The sequence below is a fragment of the Moschus berezovskii genome, chromosome 13 (genome assembly GCF_049115385.1).
Source record: "Moschus berezovskii isolate FMDL1 chromosome 13, NW_MosBer_1.0, whole genome shotgun sequence".
Lineage (NCBI taxonomy): Eukaryota > Metazoa > Chordata > Mammalia > Artiodactyla > Moschidae > Moschus > Moschus berezovskii.
The window spans coordinates 21,923,897-21,946,174 of NC_142472.1; positions in this window are offsets into that span (position 1 = coordinate 21,923,897).

Genomic DNA, 22,278 nt, shown 5'->3' on the forward strand with positions numbered 1-22,278 from the left:
TTTTCATTATAGGGGACTGGAATGCAAAAGTAGGAAGTCAAGAAACACCTGGAGTAACTGGCAAATTTGGCCTTGGAGCACGGAATGAAGCAGGGCAAAGGCTAATAGAGTTTTGTCAAGAGAATGCACTGGTCATAGCAAACACCCTCTTCCAACAACACAAGAGAAGACTCTACACATGGACATCACCAGATGGTCAACACCGAAATCAGATTGATTATATTCTTTGCAACCAAAGATGGAGAAGCTGTATACAGTTAGCGAAAACAAGACCAGGAGCTGACTGTGGCTCACATCATGAACTCCTTATTGCGAAATTCAGACTTAAATTGAAGAAAGTAGGGAAAACCACTAGACCATTCAGATATGACCTTAGTCAAATCCCTTATGACTATACAGTGGAAGTGAGAAATAGATTTAAGGGACTAGATCTGATTGATAGAGTGCCTGATGAACTCTGGACGGAGGTTCGTGACATTGTACAGGAGACAGGGACCAAGACCATCCCCATGGAAAAAAAATGCAAAAGAGCGAAATGGCTGTCTGAGGAGACCTTACAAATAGCTGTGAAAAGAAGAGAAGTGAAGAGCAAAGGAGAAAAGGAAAGATATAAGCATCTGAATGCAGAGTTCCAGAGAGTAGCAAGGAGAGATAAGAAAGCCTTCCTCAGTGATCAATGCAAAGAAATAGAGGAAAACAACAGAATAGGAAAAACAAGAGATCTCTTCAAGAAAATTAGAGATTCCAAGGGAACATTTCATGTAAAGATGGGCTTGATAAAGGACAGAAATGGTATGGACCTAACAGAAGCAGAAGATATTAAAAAGAGGTGGCAGGAATACACAGAAGGACTGTACAAAAAAAGATCTTCACGACCAAGATAGTCACGATAACGTGATCACTGACCTAGAGCCAGACATCTTGGAATGTGAAGTCTAGTGGGCCTTAGAAAGCATCACTACTAACAAAGTTAGTGGAGGTGATGGAATTCCAGTTGAGCTATTTCAAGTCTTGAAAGATGATGCTGTGAAAGTGTTGCACTCAATATGCCAGCAGATTTGGAAAACTCAGCAGTGGCCACAGGACTGGAAGAGGTCAGTCTTCATTCCAATCCCAAAGAAAGGCAATGCCAAAGAATGCTCTAACTACCGCACAATTGCACTCATCTCACACGCTAGTAAAGTCATGCTCAAAATTCTCCAAGCCAGGCTTCAGCAGTATGTAAACCGTGAACTCCCAGATGTTCAAGCAGGTTTTAGAAAAGGCAGAGGCACTAGAGATCAAATTGCCAACATCCACTGGATCATGGAGAAAGCAAGAGAGTTTCAGAAAAACATCTATTTCTGCTTCATTGACTATGCCAAAGCCTTTGACTGTGTGGATCACAATAAACTGTGGAAAATTCTGAAAGAGATGGGAATCCCAGACCACCTGACCTGTCTTTTGAGAAACCTGTATGCAGGTCAGGAAGCAACAGTTAGAACTGGACATGGAACAACAGACTGGTTCCAAATAGGAAAAGGTGTACGTCAAGGTTGTATATTGTCACCTTGCTTATTTAACTTATATGCAGAGTACATCATGAGGAAGGCTGGGCTGGAAGAAGCACAAGCTGGAATCAAGACTGCTGGGAGAAATATCAATAACCTCAGATATGCAGATGACACCACCCTTATGGCAGAAAGTGAAGAGGAACTCAAAAGCCTCTTGATGAAAGTGAAAGAGGAGAGTGAAAAGGTTGGCTTGAAGCTCAACATTCAGAAAACAAAGATCATGGCATCTGGTCCCATCACTTCATGGGAAATAGATGGAAAAACAGTGGAAACAGTGTGAGAGTTTATTTTTTGGGGCTCCAAAATCACTGCAGATGCTGATTGCAGCCATGAAATTAAAAGACGCTTGCTCCTTGGAAGGAAAGTTATGACCAACCTTGATAGTATATTGAAAAGCAGAGACATTACTTTGCCAACCAAGGTCCGTCTAGTCAAGGCAATGGTTTTTCCTGTGGTCATGTATGGATGTGAGAGTTGGACTGTGAAGAAGGCTGATCGCCGAAGAATCGATGCTTTTGAACTGTGGTGTTGGAGAAGACTCTTGAGAGTCCCTTATACTGCAAGGAGATCCAACCAGTCCATTCTAAAGGAGATCAATCCTGGATGTTCATTGGAGGGACTGATGCTAAAGCTGAAACTGCAATACTTTGGCCACCTCATGCGACGAGTTGACTCACTGGAAAAGACTCTGATGCTGGGAATGTTTGGGGGCAGGAGGAGAAGGGGACGACGGAGAATGAGATGGCTGGATGGCATCACCGACTCTGTGGACATGAGTTTGAGTGTACTCCGGGAGTTGGTGATGGACAGGGAGGCCTGGCGTGCTGTGATTCATGGGGTCGCGGAGAGTCGGACACGACTGAGCGACTGATCTGATCTTATCTGATCTGAATTAGCCACAAGAAAGGAAATTATGCCATTTTTGATCACATGGATGGATCTTGACAGCGTTATGCTAAATGAAGTAAGTCAGAAAGAAAAAAACAAGTATTGTATAATATTATTTATAAGTGGAATCTAAAAAAGCCAAACTTGCAAAAGCGGAGAGTAGAACTGTGGCTACAAGGAGTGGAGGGTGCGGAGAAAAAGAGATGCTGGCCAAACAGTATAAACCTCCAGTTAGAAGATGAATAAGTTCTGGGTATCTGATGCTCACCGTTGGCAATTACAGTTAACAGTACTACATTGTATACTTGAAAGTTGCTAAGAGAGCAGATCTTTAATTTTCTTACCATAAAGTTTTTAAGATGGTAATTATGTGACATGATGGAGGTTTTATCTACAGTGGTACTTATATTGCAATATATGTGTTTCAAGTCATCCCACTGTCCACTTAAATTATACATGCTATATGTCAATTTTAGCTCATTAAAGCTGAAAAAAAAGATCTACCTTAATCCTAATAGTATTCCATAAAGCAAAATCAATATTCTTTTAATAAAGATAACATCTGCTAGAAGTTTAAATTAAGTATTTCTTTTTCATGAATAATGTCTGCTATTAAAAGTACCAGATATTCCTGGGCACAAGTCCAGATGTTCAAAAGGTTAACTAAAAAGCAACAAAGAGAAAATAATTATAGATAATTTGAGTATTAAAGTTATCATACATGATATTTAAGTAGCTATAATTTATCTGTTTAAGAAATAGATAAGAAGATGGAAGATTTAACCAGAAATTAGAATCAGTTCAGCTATTAACTTTAAACTCAAAGGTTGTAAAATACAATGACCCAATTAAACATGCAATAGATGGACTTAACAGAAGACTACTCTCTGCAGAGGATATGTGAACAGGAAATAATATCGGTAGAAAATATCCAAATAGAGAATAAAATGGCAGGAACATATGAGACCTATGGGAAGCAGTGAAAAGCTCTGAAATACATGTAATTGCATGTAAAAGGAGAGAATCATAATGGTTGAGAATTTTCTAAGACTATTGAGTGATATCAACCAGAGATATAACATACCTTAAAAATCTTAGGTGTGATAAAGGGAACTCATATCTAGATATATTATATAAAATTAATTAAGCATTTTAAATATTGAGAAAAAGAAAATCTTAATTGTATGTTAGGACTATTACTTTAGAGTATCAACACTGACATTAGGAAGGGATTTTTCAAAAGAAACAATAGAATTCGGAGGACACTGTAATGATACTTCAGAGTATTGAAAGAATCTATTGCAACATAGAAATTAAATTTAATGAGAATACTCCTCAAAGTTAAAGTTAAATAAAGACATTCTCAAGACAAATAAAAAGAAATATGTCACCTGTGGAACTACAGTAAAACTTATACCAAAATAGTTTCTTCGTTCTAAATAACTGACTGAAAATAAAAGCAAAAATATAATCATAGTTGTTCGATTTTATAGGATTCAAAATACATGTAAGATTTTTGGGTTCCTATAGGATAATAGTGGTTGCCTAAATCTTAATCTCTCAAACTTTCCTCAAAAACACCATAATGTTTAAATAATGAAAGCAAAAATGTTAGACGGAGATGTGATAATTTAGAAATGAATTATTACTGAAGAAGAAAGTTGCAAAAAGCAATTTGGAATGAGGAGATATACTTTGGAACTCAGAAGGAAAGAGCAAAGCAGAAACAAGGACACTGCAGAAACAAAAATGAATTTTAAAATTAAAAGGATATCCTATCCCTCTCTGCTTCAAAAACAGCATTATTTAAAGGCTCTGTATTAACTTTATTAAAAGCAAAATATACCCATGAACTAAGAACCACAGAATGCTTATTCTAACTTCCATTCTAACTTTCTGGTTGAGGAAAAGTTAAAACATTTTAAAGTGAATGGAAAAAAATACAGTTAAGGAGCTAGCCAAGCTACTATAATAATGACATAAGAATTAGAAAATTTTAACTGATAAAATTCTACCTAAAAAATTTCCTGAAGCATAAAACAACAGTGCAACACCCCAACTTGATTTAAATATTATTTAAAAAATAAAAGAAGTATTAATGGACTTGAATCCTTGCTGTTCAGGTGGTTTGCTGTGTATCTGCACCCAATGGAGAAGATAACTGAAGATTTATTTAGGACACCAGGTATAGGATATGCTAAATAGAGGTAATGCATATGACAAATACAGTGACAAATCTATGCATGCTTCTTTTAGTTTTCTTACTGTCATACTGTACAAGTATGGGAATGAAAAAACAGATGTAGGAGTGGCTGTTTTTCACCGAGTAAGTGTTGATTTCTCTTTATGAATCTTTGAACTTCATACACTTGGAGACTTGGTTCCCAGTGGCAGAATATGTCTACCAGAGGATGCAACTTGGTGCCATTGAACCTGAAGCCAGGAGAACCACTTGTAGCTTTGAGTGCCCTTATCCCATTGACCAGAGGCTAAGAAGGAGGTTATTGTATTGGTTGGGGTGATTGATCCTAATTATTTTTGAGGGATTAGTTTGCATCTATACATTTGGAATGAGACACCTGTAAATACCATGTCCATTAGCAAAAGTTAATGAAACATGATATGGATCAATGAAAATGTGAGCAGGCTCACTGAGGCTACAGACTTTTTAGAAACTATTGTGCACCCCCAAACTTACACCATTCTCTTCCTTTGCCAGAGAACTCCCCATTATACTTTGTATTCTCCTGGCTTTAGATGGAGACTTGAAGGCCAACATAGGAGAAGGGGTTTACTTCTTCTGGTTGACTCATTATTCCTTGAAACTTCCTTCACCTCCTGAGAGTTCACTTTTGTAACTCTGTTCCTCCAGGCTCCACAGATACCATCACCATCTGAATGGCACCATTTCTCAGAGACATGGATCCTACAAATTTGTTACCTCTCTTCCAAATTTCAGATAACCTCAGCTTGTTGTTGCTGTACAGCCTTCAGATTGAATTTAAATTTGACAGCTTAAAAATTATAAAGAACAATTGTTTATTATGCAATACAATTGGTACCAGTACTGGATGGGGGTGAGAGACTCGCAGGCTTACCAGGTGGCGCTAGTGCTAAAGGACCCTCTTGCCAATACAGGAGATGTAAGAGAAACGGATTCAATCCTTGAATCAGGAAGATCCCCTGCAGAAGGGCATGGCAACCCACTCCAGTATTCTTGCCTGGAGAATTCTATGGACAGAGGAGCCTGGCTGGCTACAGTCCATAGGGCCACAAAGAGTCAGACACGACTGAAGCGATTTAGCACACATGCACAAAGGGCCCTCACTTATTCACGTGCCAAGTGTGTTATGGTACTACCAGACACTGGCTTTTCCACGAGAGGTATCATGGTGATCGTGCCATCCTTCCCTGGATCATGCAGACTCTCACTGGGACAGAGAGCAGAAGAGTTCGTGAGGTGCTGATAGGGAAAAGGAGCTGGACAGGTATTCCAGCACAAGGGGTCAGCAGATTCATAGCTGAAAACCAGATTCAGGCCATCAGGGAGGCAGTAGGGAGCAGGTCCGTGGATGAACTGAGGACCCAAACCCAGGCATATGAGTCATTTTTCCATCTGACATCACATTTAGAGCACAATTTCAAAGATAAAAGTATTAAGAATTTTAAGATGGTAACCACAGAGCTTAAACTCCTTCTACCTGGGATTTTGTACAACTCTACTGGTGACATACAACTCTACCTGGTGGCTAAGTGGTAAAGAATCTACCTGCCAAGGCAGGAGACACAGGATTGATCCCTGGGTTGGGAAGAACCTCTGGAGAAGGAAATGGCAACCCACTCTAGTATTCTTGTCTGGAAAATTCCATTGACAGAGTAGCCTGGTGGGCTACAGGTCATGGGGTCTCAAAAGGATCATAAATTGTGGGTCCTTCCAGCGCCAGGCTTGGGATCCCCTCTCTCCCTTTTCCTTCTCCCGCCCCGAAGCACTCCAAGATGGAAGCCAGAGATTGAGGGGAGCCTCGGTCTCGCCAAGGGAGCTGCCAGGGATTAGCCCCTCCGGGGGTCTAGGTCTGAAGGAGAAAGTCCCAAAGAAGAGGTGAGTGGACGGCCCGCCCCACAGCCTCCCTCGCTGGGAGAGAGACACTCAAGAGGCAGCGGGGGTTCTGTCAAGGCAGTTCCCTTTTATTGGTGTAAGCTTCTCCTATATATAGTCAAGCGCCGGGCAAGCCCTGGGGTTTTTGAAAGAGGCTTTCCAATCACATTAAAGCATGCAAGGGGAGGTGTTCAGGAGCCAATCAGAATTTTTTATGGTCATCTGGGGCCACGCCCTCCTGACATCGGTCAGGCGCCATCTTGTTGTGAGCACATGTAAGGCGACCTATAATAAATGACTTGGCAACTAAAACAGCAACAAATAGTGGCATACATGGGATGCTGACTATAGAGTGACAAAGTAATTGAAAACTCTTTACTATTAATTAATAAGGAAATCAGATTTTGCATTTTCATGTTCTGTGGAATATGAATGAGAGGATGAGGTTTGATTAACTTTCTAATTGTTTCTATAAATTAAATGCCTGTCTTGTAATAGGTAATTTTTCCCCAGAAGAAACAGAATCCATTCCTCAAAATATCTGACTCAGTCGCAGAACTGTTTTACGAATTGTAGTTTTCTGTTTTCTTAAAATTGTAAGGATTTTATAAGTAAATGATGCTTCCACAGAAGTTTGCATCATAAATATTTATTAATGTATTAAATACTGAACATGCTTTAAATAATTTTATTGCATTTAAATTTAAATAAACAGCAATCAAATGTGATTTTATTCAATTTTCCTTTTTTGGTTGTTTAAACATGCATAGCATATGGGATCACTTGTCAGAGATGATAATTTTCTTTTCTCCATGATTGCAAAATTCTTGAAAAATTGACTTACTGATAGTTGGAGAAAGAAGTAATGTACATGGTTTCTGTTTCATTTTTCTTTGATTACTCTGTGGGGGAAAGGAATGTAGATGAATAACCCAGTTTCTTTGCAAACTTGCTAATGATCATCCTCCTATAAATAGGTAAGGATACTTTTTAGCTGAAGAGACCTTGTTATGAAATGCTTTGAGCAGGATGTTCCTGGTTTAGAATTGCTTATGTCAAGAAAACCTAGGAACAATGGATTTATGATGTATAGCTTTCTGTAAAATATCACGTAAGTTGTACAACATCTGTTACAAAAAGATGGAGCTGTTTCCTAACCTATATACTCCCTGCTGTGTGAGGTAATAACCAGTACACCTTGTTAGACAGAGACCCTATTTATTACCTTGGGCTAAGGATCCCGTGTCTTATATGTGAAGGAAGAAATGGCTCAGGCCTCTCTGTTTTACTTGTACCTCCTTACTGACTGGATCATTAAAACTATTACTAAAGTTTGATAATGGGTAAAGTCTCTGTTTTGTTTGTGTCTAGTTTGGCAATGCAATCCTTTGTGTTATTAAATAGATGTTTGAGTTTAAACATAAAATGAGCATCTCAAAAACCAAGCATTTAAAGCAATTTACCCAGTAAAATTTATCAACTTCAAGTCAGTGCTCTTTGATATTATTAAACAATTTATCTGGAAAAATAAGGAAGAAAAATTCTTGATTTTGATTATGCAATTAATGCACTTAAAACATTTTTGAAGCTGTCAGCTTCTTGGTCCATCAACCTTAACAGCAACCAATAAAAATGTTCTTGTTTTGGACATCTTTAATTTGGAAAGCAGAGTAGCATGATGTTCTGCAGCTTCTATAGCATCTGTCACTCACATTAGGGACATGACTTTGTCTCCATAGAGCACCTTATCTCTACTGAAGTTTTTTGTCATAAATCTTGATATTTAATAAGTAAATTCATGAAGCTTATAATTGGCAAAGTATATACAATTGTAATATATGATATAATAGCACCTTCTAACATTGATTTCACTCAGTCTTTAACCTGACATATTGCAGGTTTTACAGTAGCTGTTTTCACATGGAGACTCCATCTGTTAATGGCAGGATACAACATTGCTATACTCCAGGAAGCTGCCAAAAAGTGTAAATAACTTGATATGCAGCTAACAGTGGAGTTCAAGTATACTCGATGATGCTCTTTTTGCATTTCCTGTTTACATGGGAATAACCTTTGAAGACAGCTGATAAGAATATCTGTAGATCAGACTTCCTAAGACATGATAGAAACAATAAATTGTATCTGTCACTATTTATGTGCAAAACGAATTGTAGCCTTTCTCACAGAAGCTCCTCAGTATTCTGACAAAATTATTAAACCTATTAGTTCATGTCAGTGAGCTAAGTTAACATTACCAAATGCTTGTTTAGAGCCCTACCAGTCTGTTCATAGTGTAAGTCACCCTACCTTGATTGTATTAGTTACAGGGCTTCAAATAATCCTTCCAAGCATGCCAATGTGGAATAATGTGTGCATTCAAAAGTAATTTATTTCTTGTAAAGTCTTCGGAAAAAGCAAAAGACACTTGCCCAGATTAAATAGGGCAGTTCTTCTTGACAAATAGTCTTTTTCTAGGTCAGAATAATAAATATTCACTTGGCACCTACTGTGTGCCAGGAAATTTGCTGAGTGCTGAATTTACAAATACTACAAATATGTTTTCTGCCCTCAAATATCACACTGATTAGATACTGAGAAAGATACATAAGCATGTAACTTGAAAGCAAGGGAGTATAGGTAAGGCAAGGGGAGGGAGAAGATAATGCAGCAGTTAAGGGTGGTGAAAAGAGCTCAGAATTTTCAGTGAAAATAATTTAAATTAAAACAGTCTTTAATGTATTCCCCAAAGGTTGACTGTTTCTTCAGTGAGTGGATTCAGGTTTGGAGACATTTTATCAACAGCACATACAATGGCACTATGATAATTTAAATATAATCTCTCCACTGTAATCCATTGTATGAGTAAAATATTAATGGTTATACCACAGGTGGTATTTTGGAGTGCCAAAGCCTTTGACTGTGTGGATCACAAGAAACTGTGAAAAATTCTGAAAGAGATCGGAATCCCAGACCACCTGACCTGCCTCTTGAGAAACTTGTATGCAGGTCAGAAAGCAACAGTCAGAACTGGACATGGAACAACAGACTGGTTCCAAATAGGAAAGCAGTACGTCAAGGCTGTATATTGTCACTTTGTTTATTTAACTTATATGCAGAGTACATCATGAAGAACGCTGGGCTGGAAGAAGCACGAGCTGGAATCAAGATTTCTGGGAGATATATCAATAACCTCAGATACGCAGATGACACTACCCTTATGGCAGAAAGTGAAGAGGAACTGAAAAGCCTCTTGATGAAAGTGAAAGAGGAGAGTGAAAATGTTGGCTTGAAGCTCAACATTCAGAAAACAAAGATCATGGCATCTAGTCCCATCACTTCATGGGAAATAGATGGAAAAACAGTGGAAACAGTGTCAGACTTTATTTTTTTGGGCTCCAAAATCACTGCAGATGCTGATTGCAGCCATGAAATTAAAAGACGCTTGCTCGTTGGAAGGAAAGTTATGACCAACCTTGATAGTATATTAAAAAGCAGAGACATTACTTTGCCAACAAAGGTCCGTCTAGTCAAGGCTATGGTTTTTCCTGTGGTCATGTATGGGTGTGAGAGTTGGACTGTGAAGAAAGCTGATCGCCGAAGAACTGATGCTTTTGAACTGTGGTGCTGGAGAAGACTCTTGAGAGTCCCTTGGACTGCAAGGAGATCCAACCAGTCCATTCTAAGGGAGATCAATCCTCGGTGTTCATTGGAAGGACTGATGCTGAGGCTGAAACTCCAATACTTTGGCCACCTCATGTGACCAGTTGGCTCATTGGAAAAGACTGATGCTGGGAAAGGTTGGGGGCGGGAGGAGAAGGGGACGACAGAGAATGAGATGGCTGGATGGCATCACCGACTCTATGGACATGAGTTTGAGTGAACTCCGGGAGTTGGTGATGGACAGGGAGGCCTGGCGTGCTGTGGTTCATGGGGTCGCGGAGAGTCGGACACGACTGAGCGACTGAACTGAACTGAATGGCTTTCAACATTGGAGGATAACCTAGCGACAGATTTAAGCAATGCTTTCATCAAGCTAATACCTATAGAGATAGATACACATCATCTACCTGGTTACCTTTTCTGAAGTTTTGAGATGGTCGCTTGAAAACAACATCGAGTCTCATTGGAATAAGTATCCTTAGGATAAGGGCATAACTTGAATTAAATCCACCATTAAAATGAATGCAAAAGAAACAGAAAAGAAGAAGCACCCTCAGTGTTTTGTGTTTATTCAAACACAGGGCAATATGAAGTTTCAATCTGTCCTATAATATAGAGTTTATAAGAATCTTAAATTCATATTAATAATGTTAAAACTCAATGCATTGATCATGATAAGCTGATAGAAAATTTACTAATCATGTATATAGGTATAATTGTTTAGGGATCCAATAAGGCATGCCGTTTTATTGTTTCTGTTTGAGGTAAAGCATTTGTTGAAGATATTAGTGCTACCTGTAAAACTGTGGAGAAATAAGGAATGATAATTGGCTTCCCTGGTGGCTCAGAGGTTAAAGCGTCTGCCTCCAATGAGGGAGACCCGGGTTCGTTCCCTAGGTTGGGAAGATCCCCTGGAAAAGGAAATGGTAACCCACTCCAGTATTCTTGCCTGGAGAATCCCATGGATGGAGAAGCCTGGTAGGCTACAGTCCACGGGGTCGCAAATAGTCGGACACGACTGAGCAACTGAATGGAATGGAACAGAATGAAGTGATGCTTCAAATTTTGACATTACAGTAGTTGGTTGTTTTTCATAGTAAAAGAAGCAAAAGTAATGTTTTACATTAGTATCCAGATAATTCATGAAAAATATCTTTTATGAGAATGAATATAGTAATAAATAGAAGAGCAGGGTAAATGTTTAATTGTGTGCTATTGAATTCAAATTGTTTAAACTTGATGTTTTACTAATTGACCGGTATTACTGAAAATGAGGTTAAACTATAACCAAAACAGGAAGGTCTAAAATTGTGATATAAATCCCCTAAAAGGAAAAATTTCTGAAATGTTCTTTTGGTACTAGGACATTTAAAATTTTTCTTTAACTGAAATATAGTTGATTTACAATATTGTTTTAGTTTCTGGTATATAACAAAGTGATTTGTCATATATTTGTATATATATACACATATACATATATATATATACACACATACATATATACTTACATGTATACATATATACACACACATACATATATATACACATGTATACACATATACATACATGTCATTTTTCATTTTTAAAAAATTTTCCATTATGGTTTATTACATAATTTTGAATATAATTCCCTGTGCTATAAAATAGGACTTTGTTGTTTATCCATTCTATACATAATAGTTTGCATCTGCCTGTCCCAAACTCCCAATGTAACCCTCCCCTGCTTTCCTTCCACCTTGGCAACAGAACAAGTCACTTCCCTATGTCTATGAGTCTGTTTCTGTTTTGTAGATAAGTTCATTTGGTCACATTTTGGATTCCACATATTAGTGGTATTATATGGTGTTTGTCTTTCTCTTCCTGACCTACTTCACTTAGTATGATAATCTCTCGGTCCATCCATGTAGCTGCAAACAGCATTATTTCATTATTTTTATGACTATTATTCCATTGTATATACCTTTATTCACATCTTTATCCATTCATCTGTTGAAGGACCTTCTATACACGTCTTGGCTATTGTAAATAGTGCTGCTATGAACATAAAGGTACATGTATCTTTTCAAATTATACCTTTGTGCAGACACACTCCCAGGCCAGGAATGGGATTTCTGTATCATATGACAACTCTATGTTCAGTTCTCTTGAAGAGCCTCCAAACTCTCTCCATGGTGGCGGCACCAATTTGCATGCCCACCAACAGTGTAGGAGGGTTCTCTTTCCTCATACCCTCTCCAGCACTTATTATTTTATGCTGTTAAATGATGGCCATTCTGATTGTTGGGTGGTACCGCATTGTAGTGTTTATTTGCATTTCTCTAATATTAATAATTAGTCATGTTGAACATCTTCTCATGTGTCTACTGGATATCCATGTATTGTACTAAGACTTTTAGAATGCCATATTTTATTTCTTCCTTCTTGATTTTTTTCTGTGAGAATGTATTCTCATGTGAATTTTTGTTAAGCAATATTGTGAAAGAAGCAAACTTTCTGAGTCTTTGTGTATCTGAAAATGTCTTTATTCTTGGTGGATATTTTTATGAACTATTAATTTCTCGACCCAAGATTGTTTTTGCTCAGAATTTTATAGCCATTATTTTATTTTCTTGTGTCTAATTGTGTTGTTGATAGGATTAGATATAAATTATATATAATACAATTCTTACTATTTTTCTGGTAGCATGTTGTTAACATATTTTTTGTTTAAAACTGCTCAAGAACACATGTTATTCAGACTGCCTGTCTGAATGCTGGAGTTACTCCTTCCTGGAACTGTCAGTTTAAACTAATAACTTTTACTCCCTCCTCAAATTAATTGAGGGTATTTTCAACTTACCAGACTTTGTGGGATAACCACACATTTATTTCCTTTTAACTGAGCAATTTCTTTGAGTTGAAAGGATTTACTTGATTCTACACACTTAGGTGAACTTTTACTCAGAGACACTTTAAAGCTTTTGATATCAGGTATATTGATCATCCTCTTAATTTGATTCTTAACCCAAGTATGGATTTTAATCTGTTCTTATTGATCAAAGGCTTTCTTAGTTTTATTTTTAACTGATTGGGGATGAGAAAAATGAGAAAGCTATCTCCACGAACACTTAAAGTTCGAAATTTTGGACTCTCTCTATTTCTTTCGTTCAGTGCTTGCAGAGTGGATAATTATTTTCTGATACTTGCCTGCAATGCCTTGACAAATACAACACAGTGAGATAAAAATGTTTATGAACACATCAGTGTATACATTTCCCCAGATGCCTCAGCAAATGAATTCTATGACAAATGACTATTCTCACTCTGTCTCTCTTGCTCTCTCTCTCCCAGCCCAGATCTCTGTAAGTATAGTGGGAAGAATAGCATGTGGGTTAGAGTTATGGACTGCAGCAGCTGTGAAACTCTGGGTCGTATTCCAGGGACTGGAGTCCTACTTCCACCACATGCCAGCTGTGAACCTTAGGCTAATGTTGCCGTCTCTGTGTCTCCCTGGACCCTCATATATACTGGAATGTTTCACAAGGAAAACTGTATATTTACTACTGCATATAATTGTAGGAGACTCCCCCTTGAATAACACAGACTTGAACTGCCTCAAACCACTTATACACAGATCTTTTTCAGTAATAACTTCAGTACTATAAAACCATGACCAATTGATTCAGCTGGTGCAGAATCATGGATATGGAGGGCAGACTGTGGGACTTAAATATTTTCAGCTTTTGGCATCTTATCTGAGGGGACTTCCCTGGTGGCTCAGACAGTAAAGAATCTGCCTACAAGGCAGGAGACCTGGGTTTGATCCCTGGGTTAGGAAGATTCCCTGGAGAAGAGAATGGCAACTCACTCCAGTATCCTTACCTGGAGAATCCCATGAACAGAGGAGCCTGACAGGCTACATTTCACATTTTATGGTTTCTTAAGTGCAACAAAGGTGCTTCCTGTATAGCTCAGTTGGTAAAGCATCTGCCCACAATATGGGAGACTTGGGTTCAGTTCCTGGGTTGGGAAGTTCCCCTGGAGAAGGAAATGGCAACCCATTCTAGTATTCTTGCCTGGAAAATCCAATGAACTGAGCCTGGCAGGCTACAGTTTATGGGATCACAAGAGTAGGGCACAACTTAACGCTATCTTTCTTTCTTTCAAGTGCAACAAAACATTGGGTGTCTGGGGCAGAGTGTCTGTGTGCAAATACTGATTTACTGCTCAGGAGGTGGGTAGTTCATTTGGTTTTCTTTTAACTTCAGGCTTTATTGGGCAATTTTAAGGCAAATTCATTACTCTGCTACCATAATTCAAGCCCTACAATATGGCAGGTAGTAAGTAACAATGATTTCTTGTTGTTCAGTTGCTAAGGTATGTCCGACTCTTTGCAACCCCATGGACTGCAGCAGGCCAGCCCTCCCTGCCCCTCACTATCTCCAGGGGTTTGCCCAAGTTCATGTCCATTGAATTGGTGATACTGTGCAACCATCTCATCCTATGATGCCCTCTTCTCCTTTTGCTTTCAGTCTTTCCAGCATCAGGGGCTTTTCCAGTGAATTGACTCTTCAAATCAGGTAGCCAAAGTACTGGACCTTCAGCTTTAGCATCATCGGTTTTCTTTCAACTTTATGCTTTATTGGGAAATTTTAAGGGAGAGTCATTATTCCACTAAAATCAATTAACATCACTTTCACTATATTTAGTAACAGAACCTGTCTTTACTACAGCAGACCCACTCTTTATAGGCTATGGTGGAACTTAAGATACTTTCTGTTAGATCAGAAAGCACCCATGTTGCCATGCACCTGCCAATCAAAGATTGGCACCCTGGCTCGAGAGATTAATTCACAAGGCCTGGTGTAGTCAAGTTATTAAAACAGGGATTAAAAATGAAGTCTTAATGTATATTTTTGAAGTCTTGCTTTCTAAGACTATAATGTACTTTTTGAGAATTTAATAACCATTTGTTGACTCTTTAGCTTGAGAATCTTGATGTAACTACCAAGAAAAAAGTCATTCAAAGCTCTGCTGCTGCTAATGCTGCTAAGTCACTTCAGTTGTGTCTGACTCTGTGTGACCCCATAGACAGCAGCCCACCAGGATCCCCCGTCCCTGGGATTCTCCAGGCAAGAACACTGGAGTGGGTTGCCATTTCAAAGCTCTATAAAAGCATAAATATCTATTGTCTTGATGTTGTAACTAAGTGAATTTCTGTTATATCTCTAGCATTTATATCCCTTATCCACTTTAAAATCATTATTTCTAAATTTTCCTGAAATTTAGACTTAATTATGACAATTTTATGGATGAAGCTTTTCAGGTGATTGCTCATATTTATTTTACTAGTAGGCAAAAGCAGAACTTAGAAACTAGATTTAAGAGACATTATATAATTTACTATTCATGATCATACTATTTGCCTGATTATTCTAATATTTTCAATATCCTCTCTATCTTACCTGAAGTAATAACTTACATGTAGCCAGTAACTTAAAGCACAGAAAAATTATACAATGTAATACTATATTTGGTAAAACCTAAATTTCCTGCTTAAAGATTAGTAATCCCTTAAAGAATCAAAAAGACTTCTAGTCTTTACCTGTAGATAACAGTGTTCTAAAATATGCAAAATAATTTAAGGAAGAATAAATACTAGACATTAAAGTGTAGGGAAATAGATATGAATAAACTCTGTGCTCTGTGGAAAAATACTATCAAAATCAAATTAAAGTTGTTGATTCAAAATTTCACCAGTATAAAAGAGAGTAAATATTTGGCTGAAATAGATGTTTATTTGTGTAACTTGTTATATCTATCTTTGTCTGAGAAGTAACTCATCCCTATATTTGTATATAGAGAAAATGGACATATTATAGAAATTTATATTTTTATTATTTCTATTTGTATTCTTCATTTTTAGTGCTGCATTTTCTTGACCAGTACAACTGAAATATTAAGATAAATGTTTTCTTAATATTAATAATTACATTTATTGTGTGCTTTCTTATGCTGGGCAACTTTTAAATTATTTTTCATAATTTAACTTATTTAATCTTCAGATCAACTGTGATTTGAATACTGTTATCTTTCAGTCAGTTCAGTCAGTCAGTCTTGTCTGACTCTTTGCGACCCTATGGACTGCAGCACCAGGCTTCCCTGTCCTTCACTGTGTCCCAGAGCTTGCTCAAACTCATGTCCATTGAATCAATGATGAAATCCAACCATCTCATCCCCTGCTATCCCCTTCTCCTCCTGCCTTCAATCTTTCCCCGCACCAATAAGGGTCTTTTCCAGTAAGTCAGTTCTTTGCATCAGGTAACCAAAGTATTAGAGCTTCAGCTTCAGCATCAGTCCTGCCAATGAATAATTAGGACTGATTTCCTTTAGGATGGACTGGTTTGATCTCTTTGCTGTTCAAGGGATTCTCAAGAGTCTTCTCGAACACCACAGTTCAAAAGCATCAAATCTTTGGCGCTCATCTTTCTGGGACTTCCCTTGTAGTTCGGTTGGTAAAGACTCTGCCTTCTGTGCAGGAGACCTGGGTTCAATTCCTGGGTCAGGAAGATCCCCTGGAGAAGGAAATAGCAACCCACTCCAGTATTCTTGCCTGGAGAATCCCATGGACAGAGGAGCCTGGCAGGCTACAGTCCATGAGGTAGCAAGAGTCAGACCCAACTTAGCGACTAACCCCACTCCCCCTGCATCTTTCTTTATGGTCCAACTCTCATATCCATACATGACTACTGGAAAAACCATAGCTCTGACTTGACAGACCTTTGTTGGCAAAGTAATGTCTCTGCTTTTTAATATGCTGTCTATGTTTGTCATAGCTTTTATCTGTTATCTTTATCATCTGCTATCTTTACAGATGGTAAAATGAGGCAAAGAGCATAAGTAATTTACCCTATGTTAGAAATGGTAAGCACCAGAGCTGGATTGGCAGCCAGGCAATGCATCTTAAACTCTAAATGCTTGTACATCTGTGTCTCTTTTGCTGTCTCATATACAGGGTTATCATTTGCATCTTTCTAAATTCCATATATATGCGTTAGTATACTGTATTGGTGTTTTTCTTTCTGGCTTAGTTCACAGATGTATAGAACAGTCTTTGGGATTCTGTGGGAGAGGGTGAGGGTGGGATGATTTGGGAGAATGGCACTGAAACATGTATGTTGTCATATGTGAAACGAATCTCCAGTTCAGGGTCAATGCATGTTATAGGATGCTCGGGGCTGGTGTGCGGGGATGACCCAGAGGGAGGATAAAGGGAGGAGGTAGGTGGGAGGGGGGTTCAGGAAGGGGAACTCATGTACACCCGGGGCGGATTCATGTCAATGTATGGCAAAACCAACCAATGTAATATTGTAAAATAATCAGCCTCCAAAAAAAAAAAAAAAAAAAAAAATCTAAATGCTTAAACACTACTTTCTGCTTTCATGCCATAAAAACTAATTGGATGGTTTTAACATAATTCTTTCTGTTGTTTTGAGAACATTAACTCAGCCTTCTTTACTTCACCATGAATAGCAAAGGGACTACAGATAAAAAGTATATTTTACCATGTCACTGACTCACATAAAATTTTTTATGCTTTCTGTAGACTAGTAGAAATAGTATAATGAAACACTGTACTTAAAATAATTTTCTGAAACTAGAGATGCAAAGCAGTGGACAAAACATTATTTTCTTATTTAAATTTAACCATTATGTTAAGAAATTGTTAGTCTCAAATATATTCCATTTAGATTAGATCTGCAAGTAAAATGCCAAGAAATTATCTGTCGTGGTGCTGGACCGTCTGATTCAATTAATTTTTGTTCTGTTCTAGGAAAATTGGCCACAGGCCATAAGCTCCCTCTATTATGTACCTCATGTAGACTATGTATTATTTTCCAGTGTTCCTAGTAAATGGGAAACTTAGAGTTAAATATTTAGGGAAAAACTTGAAAGAAATAAAGTTCCTGTGCAAGATAAAATGAGCAAAATAATTTATTAACTAGTGGTATTACTAAGGAGAGAAGTGACGGAATTTTATTATCAAGATTCAGAAGAATTTTAATGATGAATTAGTGGAGTTCTTTACAATCTAAGGAGCACTTTCTCATACACTATCTCATTTTATCTAACTTTTATGACAACATTCAGGGAGACCAGCCAAGCATATTTCAACAATTAACCACAGCAGCGCTTATAAAAATTGTGACAATAGGCCTCTCTTCATAAGCCAAACTCTTTAAGACCAAGCAGAGTCCTGATCCAAAATATAATTGAGGAAAGGTGGATTCTCATAGTTTGATGCCAACTTTGCCAATATGAATCTCTTAATCTTGTGCATTTTATGTTTTGTATGAACTCCATATAATTTATTCTTCAGTTAGTATCATCCTATAGCAACTGATTGAACGTTCTATTACTATGGAAACAGTAGTATCTTTCTCTATATCTCATACACTTTTTTACAATCTGATATTTCTTCCATGCATACATTCATTTTGATATGATAAATATGTGATCAAATTTTTCAACACACCAAATAAGTTAGATAAATTTAGACAACCTTTTATACTTACAGAATAGTAGGGTGTTATAAATGAATATATGCATATACATTTGTAATCATCTTGGTATTTAATAGTATCAGCTTAGCTTTTGTATATCCTTGGAGACACAATATTTTACAACTTGGATGCACATAGAGATTGTCATACTGAGTGAATTAAGTCAGACAGAGAAATAAATATCATATGATATCCCTTATATGCAGAATCTAAAAAGAAATGAGGCAAAAGAAATGGCAACCTACTCCAATATTCTTGCCTGGGAAATCCCATGGACAGAGGAGCCTACTGGGCTGTAGTTCATGGGGTCACAAAGAGTGGGACACGACTTAGTGACTGAACAATGAAAAGAAATGATATAAATGAACTCATTTGCTAAATAGAAACAGACTTATAGACTTAGAGAACATATTCATTAATCTAGAGATACAGTTTCAGTGGGAAAGGATAGGGGAGAAGGAAAGACTGAGAGTTTGGGACTGTCATATACACACTGCTGTAATTAAAATGATTAACCAAGAAGTCCTAATATATAGCACAGGGGACTCTGTTCAATATTATGTAACAACCTAAATGGGAAAATAACTTGACAAAAAATAAATACATGCGTAGGTATGACTGAATCATTTTGCTGTACACTTGAAAATATTACAACATTGTTAATCAACTATGCTCCAATATAAAATAAAGTAAAAAAATATATTTTAGTGGATGGGTCAGCACTAAACATTAAGAAAGCCAGTAAAAAATATGAATTTTTCAAAAATACAAAAATACACACATTTTCCATGGAAATAATTTCATAAAAGGAATTTTGGTAAGGTTTTTATACATGGCCACTTTGTCAGTATGCTTTTAATTATACCAGTTTTGCATTCATAAATTTCCTACTCCCTTACACACATACTAGAAGACATGGTCTCTCTGAAATTATAATCTTTTACTACTTCCAGAGAAAATTTGGACTGAGATCAAAAGTTTTATCAAAAATTGAATCTCAAGATTGATAGTGAACCCCTTTGTCTATTAAAATGAACCTTTTTATCCATTCATCTGCAGATGGACATCTAGGTTGCTTCCATGTCCTGGCTATTATAAACAGTGCTGCAATGAACATTGGAGTACATGTGTCTCTTTCAATTCTGGTTTCCTCGGTGTGTATGCCCAGGAGTGCGATTGCTGGATCATATGGCAGTTCTATTTCCAGTTTTTTGAGGAATCTCCACACTGTTCTCCATAGTGGCTGTACTAGTTTGCATTCCCACCAACAGTGTAAGAGGGTTCCTTTCTCTCCACATCCTCTCCAGCATTTATTGCATGTAGACTTTTGGATAGCAGCCATTCTGACAGGTGTGAAATGGTATCTCATTGTGGTTTTGATTTGCATCTCTCTGATTATGAGGGATGTTGAGCATTTTTTTTTCCCAATTTTATTTATTTATTTTTTTCAAGTTGAACAGACTAAATTTCTTTAAACAAACTTACTTATACTCCAGAGTCCTTTAAAAACTTAATAGTATTTATACATTGAAGGTATTTGATTTTCTTGTAACTAGCACTTCAAATGCAACAAGCATTTGAAGCAACAAGCATTTGACCCAACAAGTAAAACTTTCTACAGTTCATAACTTTTATAAATAAAATAAATTAAATGTACAGTGAATAAGTTCTCTGAAATATTTCAATATTTCTGCAGGTTTAGTAACATCGTAAAATACATTTCAACTAAAATTCACAAATCTAAAAACCTGTTAGGCATTTTTAGGCGTTTTAAGATGGAAATGAAGACCAATGTTACATCGTAATATGCCAATTACAAATAGTACTTCAAATAGCAAATACTACAGTTTGTCCCAAACTTTAAAAACTATTCATGAACTCAACACTGAACTATTGATGGCTATGAGAATTGTTTCCTAGTCTTTTTGAAAATTTCAACCCATTTACGTTTAAGGTAATTATTGATAAGTACGATCCCGTAGCCATTTTCTTTATTGCTTTGGGTTCAAGTTTATACACTCTTTCTGTGTATCCTGTCTATAGACGATCCTTTAGCATTTGTTGGAGAGCTGGTTTGGTGATGCTGAATTCCCTCAGCTTTTGCTTGTCTGTAAAGCTTTTGATTTCTCCTTCATATTTGAATGAGATCCTTGCTGGGTATAGTAATCTGGGCTGTAGGGTATTTTCTTTCATCACTTTAAGTATGTCTTGAAACTCCCTTCTGGCCTGAAGAGTTTCTGTTGAAAGATCAGCTGTTATCCTTATGGGAATCCCCTTATGTGTTATTTGCTGCTTTTCCCTTGCTGCTTTTAATATCTGTTCTTTGTGTTTGATCTTTGTTAATTTGATTAATATGTGTCTTGGAGTATTTCGCCTTGGGTTTATCCTGTTGGGGACTCTCTGGGTTTCTTGGACTTGGGTGATTATTTCTTTCCCCATTTTAGGGAAGTTTTCAACTATTATCTCCTCAAGTATTCTCTCATGGTCTTTCTTTTTGTCTTCTTCTTCTGGGACTCCTATGACTCGAATGTTGGAGCGTTTAACATTGTCCCAGAGGTCTCTAATATTGTCCTCATTTCTTTTGTTTTTCTTTTTTCCTCTCTGTTTCATTTATTTCTACAATTCTATCTTCTAGTTCGCTTATCTTGTCTTCTGCCTCTGTTATTCTACTGTTTGTTCCCTCCAGAGTGTTTCTGATCTCATCTATTGCATTATTCATTGTATATTGACTCTTTTTTATTTCTTCTAAGTCCTTATTAAATCTTTCTTCCATCTTCTCAATCCTTTTCTCCAGGTTATTTATCTGTAACTCCATTTTGCTTTCAAGATTTTGAATCATTTTCACCATCAAAATTTGAAATTCTTTATCAGGTAAATTCCCTATATCTTCTTCTTTCGTTTGTGTTGGTGGGCAATTATCTTGTTCCTTTACTTGCTGGGTATTTCTCTGCCTCTTCATCTTGCTTATATTGCTTTGCTTGGGGTGGCCTTTCCCTCTTCTTGCAGTTTGTGGAGTTCTCTTTATTACGTAGTTTCTTCACTGTGTGTGGGGTTGGATGGGTGACTTGTCTGGGTTCCCTGGTTAGGGAAGCATGTGTCGGTGTTCTGGTGGGTGGAGCTGGATTTCTTCTCTCTCCTTTAGAAGACAATGGGCTGCTTTTCTGGGAGCCTGATGTCCTCTTGGACGAGGGGTATATCCTCAAGGCCGCGCCTCCTGCTTTGAATGTAGATCAGCTCCTCTCGGCCCTCCGGTGCCCAAGCAGCCACCGCCTCCTGAACGTGGTACAGCTCCTCTCGGCCACCGCCCTAACCCTGGGCGCAGGGTAGCTCATCTCAGCCACGATTGTGCACGTGGTCGGTTGCGCCGGAGCCGGGCGTCTCCCGCGTCTGCGCCTGCGCCGCCGGAGCCGGGCGTCTGATGTTGAGCATTTTTTCATGTGTTTGTTAGCCATCTGTATGTCTTCTTTGGAGAAATGTCTGTTTAGTTCTTTGGCATATACACAATGGAGTATTATTCAGCCATTAAAAAGAATACATT